The sequence below is a fragment of the Sminthopsis crassicaudata genome, chromosome 2 (assembly GCF_048593235.1).
Source record: "Sminthopsis crassicaudata isolate SCR6 chromosome 2, ASM4859323v1, whole genome shotgun sequence".
In the NCBI taxonomy this organism is placed as follows: Eukaryota; Metazoa; Chordata; class Mammalia; order Dasyuromorphia; family Dasyuridae; genus Sminthopsis; species Sminthopsis crassicaudata.
In genome coordinates this window covers 579,725,290-579,731,574 of record NC_133618.1, presented here as the reverse complement: position 1 = coordinate 579,731,574, position 6,285 = coordinate 579,725,290, and the positions used below count along the sequence as shown (strand labels likewise).

The window sequence follows — 6,285 nt, the reverse complement described above, 5'->3', positions numbered from 1 at the left end:
TTTCACAGCCTTCAGGTTATGAGAGTCAAAGGAGAAATAAAATAGAGAAATATGCTTACTAGAGGTAGAAACTATTATCAGGAAAGACTTCCTACTCAGATTTAAATAGAAGGGTTCTCCCCTGATGCAGTGATGGCACCAAAACCAGAATATTCCCAAATCTTCCTGTAGACGATTTACAATCCCTCTCAAGAAACAGACTTTATAATACCAGAAAATCCAAGTGTATTGGAAAGCCAATTGTGAGAATCAAGAGATAATCAATGTAACGCACTTAACTCAGTGCCTGCACATTATAAACACAATATTAGCTATTATTAAGTACCATCTGTTTCACACTAATATTCTATCCCGGAAGATGTACATCTATATATAAATCATGGCTCACCATAATCTCAAAAGAATTAAAATTACATCTCAGGTGACAATGGAAAGTCACATGGTGAATGAAAACAGATTGAAGTTTGTACCCAAGACATAATCATTTACTTTTATTAGAGGGCTTTAAAGTTCACAAAGTACTTTATAGACTGACAAAAGAGGATCAGTCCAACTGGCACTTGGAACCACTGTGATAATAAAAATCACAGAAAGGCCTTCAGCATGTTGGATATGTCCTCCAGTGGGAATTTATGAGAAAACACAGGCAAGAATCTCTAGTAGGAGATGGTAAATGTATGCTCACTGCTGAAATTACAAATCCGCTAAAATCGCAAATCCATCAAAGCTCCATGTTGAATACTTAATGATAAAGGATGTATTTTTTTATTTGATTTTATTTATTTTTTTGTTACATTTTAAAATCCAAGCTATCTCCCTCACTCCCTCTCCTGTACTAGACAAGGCCGCCATTTGTCATAGATATATATAGAAATACAGAAGTTTTTTGAGAGAGCGAGTGTGTGTGTAAAACTATACTATGCATCCTTCTATTTATCAGTTCTTTCCCTGAAGGTAGTTGATCTGAATATTTATAGTACTCAAAATAACTTAGTCCACAGTTATTCTTTGAAAAACATTGTCTTGGGGGCAGCTAGGTGGCGCAGTGGATAGAGCACCAGCCCTGAATTCAGGAGGACCGAGTTCAAATCTGGTCTCAGACACTTAACACTTCCTAGCTGTGTGACCCTGGGCAAGTCACTTAACCCCAGCCTCGGGGAAAAAAAACATTGTTTTTGCTGTATCCAATGTTCTTCTCTTAGTTCTGCTCATTCACTCGTCATTAGTTCATACAAGTCTTTCCATTTTTTTCTAAAACCAACCTTCTCAAAACACAAAATAAAACAAAAAAAAAATTTTTAAAACAAATCAAATCAACTTACTCATCATTTCTTACAATATAGTAGTAGTATTCCACAACAAAATAAAGCCTTTATTAAACACTATGTGCCATTCACTGTATGAAGTGCTGGGGAAACAAATACAGAGGCAATCTCTACCCTCAAAGGAGTTTATATTCTAATTCAGTAAGATAATATATAAAGGGGAATCAGAGAAGGTTCGGGGTACCGCTCTGGCAGAACAGTTTGGAAATGGTTGGGAATTGAAGTGGAGGCCTGGTGCTAGACAAGATAAGGCAAAAGCTTGCCTATCAAAGCCCAGCATCCCATGGGCATTGTTCAAGGTTCTGGTAAGAAAAGGATAAAGAAAAGGAGGAAGATACCCGGAGTGCAGGTAGATAATAAGCTCAGATTCTGGCCCTAAAACCTGGGAGGTGCCAATGGGTTCCCCATATTATAACATCAATGTTTCTACTCTGTGTTGCCATAAAGCTCATAGTGACCACTGACATTTCTATAGTACTCTGAAGTTTGCAGAGTGCTTTGCCTAGTTTTATTTTTGTTTTTTAACTCCAATGACCTGGTAAGGAGGGAACATAGAAGCCAATTGTTCCCACCTTGACATCTACCAAAGGAAAGAGGAACAGGGCTCATAATACCTCCCTAGGGACACAGAAAGTTGCCACATGAGGATGATTTGGAGGAACAGAGGATGCTAAATGAAGTGAAATACTCCAGAGGAACATAAGATAAGAACATTTAAACAGCTATCATATGAAAGAGAAGAACATTGAAAGAGCAAAGAAACCAATTTAAGCTCAATTCGAGGAGAAACATTTCAATCATTACAATTGTCCATAAAAGGTATGTGGAGCTTCAGGAAGCAGTGGGTTCCCTTCCTTTACTGAAGGTCTTCAACACTTATTTGCTAAGTTTTAACGACTATCTGGTTGGACGCCATGCATGCTGAGGTTCCTTCCTACTCTAAAATTCTGCAATGAACTGATTGTTTATTCTGTAGAGACAAACATCTGTAGGGAAATAATCTGTCCTGTGGAGGATGGATTAGTCCTGTTCTATCTGTCCCAGAGGAGCTAGAAGTGCCGGTAGTGAAGAGGCAGATTTGGTGCATGTTGGAAAACCTTCCTGATGATGAGCGCTGTTGGGCTTGCCTCGGAAGGTCCCTAGTCTCAGAGGGTTCCTTCCAGCTCCAAGATTCTGTGATTCAGTGAGACTGAATTCTGTGTCTAGATCTGCAATACGTTTTTCTGAAAGCTGTGGGTCAATTGTCTAAGAACAGGGAAATTAATAACGACAACAATAATAAAAGCTGACTTTAACACAGCATTGTAAAGTTTGGAACTGCACTTCTTATACATTTTCTTATTTGGTTGTGCGAGTATTATTATTTTCATTTTAGAGATAAAATAACCAAGGCTTGGGAAGTGTCTAGCTGCTTTTTCCGGTGCCAAAATGGGTCAGAGCTGCTACTTGGTGCTCATTACAGCACAGAGCAGATCTTCCATAAGTGCATGCTATTGAAATCTGTCTATCCCTTCCAGCGTTACAGAATAACTCAAGGACACCTCAGCATTGTAAATCTAAACTGCAAATATATAACGGCCTAGAGGATCATTCATGGCTACTTTGAGATTTAGCTTTCACCCTCTTCAAATAATTCTGAGCTACCGGAGGGGAAGAGTTTCTATAAAATCCATTTCTGTCTGAACGAGAAGAGCTCAACCTTTTCTGTATCATGGATCCTTTTGCGATTTGATGAAGTCTATGGATTCCCTCTCAAACTCATGTTTTGAAATAATTGAAGGAAATGCTAAATTTCAGTTAGAGGTCCATGAAAATAAAGATGTAAATTTTTTTTCCTACTCAAATTCATGAACCCAAAGGTGTCTGTAGATTCCAGGCTAAAAACCTCTGATCTACATTTTTTTTTGGAACTTGGAACCAGCCAGATCCATCCTCATGCATTAGAGACTTCCAATATTGAAGGGGCTGTCAATAACATGCAAGCATATTTCCATGTTGCTAGAGCAGCTGACATCATGATCTTCAGACCACCAAGAAAATCTGCCTTATCCCCAAATCTTCCAGCCATCCAGGTGCCAAAATGTTTGAAATCCCACCAGTAGAGTTAATATTCTTTTGGTTTCAGTATTGTTCACATCATTCTACTAGAAGAAAAAAATCCAGCAACCAAAGTCTTCTTGGGAGATCTGATGATTATATTAAATCTCTACCCCTAAGTGTTAATGAATTTGGCAAGATGCTTTCCTTCTCTGACTGGAGGATCTGGGACAGCAAAAGCACCTGAGCTACAGGAGGAAGGCAAGATTAAAAGGAGGAGTGGAATAGATATGGAAAGAAGAGGGAAGACTCGGATACAACATCTCAAACTTCAATTTGTCTGAGGTCTTTTGTTCCCGTCCCCTGCCAATCTGAGCCCACCCTGGCACCTCAGGCTGGAACTTGGGGCAAAGCTAGACATAGGATATAGAACCCCAAACTGTGGTAGTATATAAGTTGGGACAACTTCCAGTGAATTCTCTTATCCTGAATGTTTGTTCCTTCTCTTAGGTGAGCCCATAAAAGATTAATCTACCTAAGCAGCGCTCTATAAAGTTTGATTCCTGGAGGCAGATTTTTTTGCCAGTTGTATCCAGCAAGTGTCAGATAATTGGAAGGGTGGAGTGAAGTTATAAACCAAGCCACACCTTTGTCTGGACTTGTTTGGGAGCAGAGTTACTGAAAGAAAAAAGGGGGAGGAGGGAGAAAGAAGCCAGCATATTTGAAAGATCACTCAGCCATAACACACCTTTGCTGGGGCGGGATAAAAAGTGTTCGCTGCACATTTTTAGAAGAAGAAGAAAACATCAGGGGAAAAGAGAGGGGGGTCATCTAAAGCAGTTCTCCATTCCTTCAGGAAAGCAATCCAGGTAAGTCCTTTGTTTGGACAATATGATTTGAAACTCTCCGGACGTATATAAAATGTTTTATAAGCCTAATCTTATATTAGGCGTATTCTATTGTTATTATCTACATAGTCTACTAATGTTGATAGAGGAAATAGGTCTCCCAGACACAAATTGGATTTTGTTTTGTTTTAATTAGAAGGCACTATGTTCTATTGCACTGTTTTGGAGTTAAACAGCCTAAGTTTGAGTCTGACCTCTGCCACTTAACCTTTATTAGCCTCAATTTCCTAATTTTAAAATGAAGGGAGTGAATGAGATAACCTCTGAGCTCCCTTTCAGTTTTAAACCTGAGCCTAATCTGGTACAGAGCAAAGATCAGGAAAGCTGGTGAATGAGCCCCCCATGCCTAAGCAGAAATCAGAATGGGCTCTGGGAGCCAGATTGTTTTGATATGGCTTTCCATAGTGTAATATTTTCCCCTTTAGGGAAAAGTAGCAAGGTTTAATTGACAGAGTACTGATCTAATGTCAGATTACAACCTATGTGTTCTTCAGCAAGTAATTTAATATTTCTCCACCTCAGTTTCTTCGTCTGTAAAATGATATTATCTAGTTGCACTAAGTGACTTTTAAGATTCCTTCCATCTCTAAATCTATAATCTTTGCATCCCTAACTATCTGTCTCTTAACTAATATTTCTGAACTATCTCAGGAGTCACAGGGAATATCTGAAATGCTAAAGTTGAGGTGGAGGAGGGAGATTCTAGCATAAAAGGAGCTTCTTAGAATAATCAAAACTTAACCCTATTATCCAGAACAGATTCCAACCCACCAACTGGTGAATGCCATCATGACTTCCATAACTGAGCTCCTTTATGGGAATTAAATTAAATCCCTCAGCCAGGAGCTCATCCCTCAAACTGACAATACTAAAAGCAAGCAGGGCTGATATGATCACAGTGGAGGGGAAAAGGTGACTTCTGCAAAGTCCTAATAAGTAGCAGGCCATAAATTCAAGTCTTCTGCCTCCAAATTCAATGTCATTCTCACTATACTGACTTGCCTCTCCTGGATGAAATTAATTAATTGCCAAATCACTAATTTCATCTTGAACCAGGGCACTTTCTGTTGGTGTTGTTTTTTGTTTGTTTGTTTGTTTTGTTTTGTTTTGTTTTTTGAAGAAGGAGCTTAAGATTAACTGTTGTCATGGGTTCAGAAAACATCAGAAATTTTTTAGAAAAAAGTTCCTTTGATAGGCAAAAATAATTCCTTCCATGGAGAAATATCCTCCTTTAGAAATAGAATACAAGTCAGACCCAGAATTCCATCAATATGGATATGTACTTGCTGGGGAATATGCCTCAAGACATCAGCCACAAGCAGAGGTTCCTGGAGAAAATGAGTGAGTCTGCTTTAAGCTAAAGTTTAAATCCTTGAAAGGATACACTTACATTGAAATAAGAACCAATCAGTGATGTTTTTTAGAGCTACATCTTATGTCTAATGATAAATTTGGATTCAAGTTCATTTGTTGTGATATCAAACAAGCAGGTGCATCTAATTAATGCAAATCAACAAATACTTGTTGTGCAAGATACTCTAAGTGCTGAGAATAGAAAGAAAAAAAATTAATCAGTCATGCTCTCAAGGATCTTATGTTCTATTCGGGGGATATAAAAATTGGTTTAAATCTCCTCTATTTTGTGCTAAAAATCACCAGCTCTGGAGTCAGAAGACCTGAGTTCAAATTCAACTTTAGATGTCTATTAGCTGTGTGACTCTGGGAAGTTACTTAATCCCATTTGCTTCAATTTCTCATCTGTAAAATGAACTAGAGAAAGAAATGGCAGACCACTCCAGTATCTTTGCCAAGAAAACCCCAAATGGAGCCATGGAGAGTCAGACAAAACAACATAACAACAAACAAATCCTCTCTTTATCTTTAGGGATATTTCCACCCCCAGGTGTCCCACAGAAGTAAGTTTCTAGTGGCTGTCAGAGTATTTTCCACCACAAAGTTTTCATTGGCTGAATTCTTTTGGAAAAATGCTGCCCTAATTCAATGAGTTCTTACCT

The 6,285-nt window shown here is 38.4% G+C and overlaps 1 protein-coding gene across 2 annotated transcripts in view; it reads left to right on the top strand.

Moving 5' to 3' along the window:
* The first annotated feature begins 4,121 nt into the window (after positions 1-4,121).
* Positions 4,122-6,285, top strand: part of COL17A1 (collagen type XVII alpha 1 chain) — a 59,004-nt gene continuing 56,840 nt past the window's right edge. For both annotated transcript variants that reach the window (XM_074295512.1, XM_074295511.1), the window contains exon 1: positions 4,122-4,231. The gene's annotated coding sequence lies outside the window, so the exon portion shown is untranslated. The remainder of the gene's footprint in view (positions 4,232-6,285) is intronic.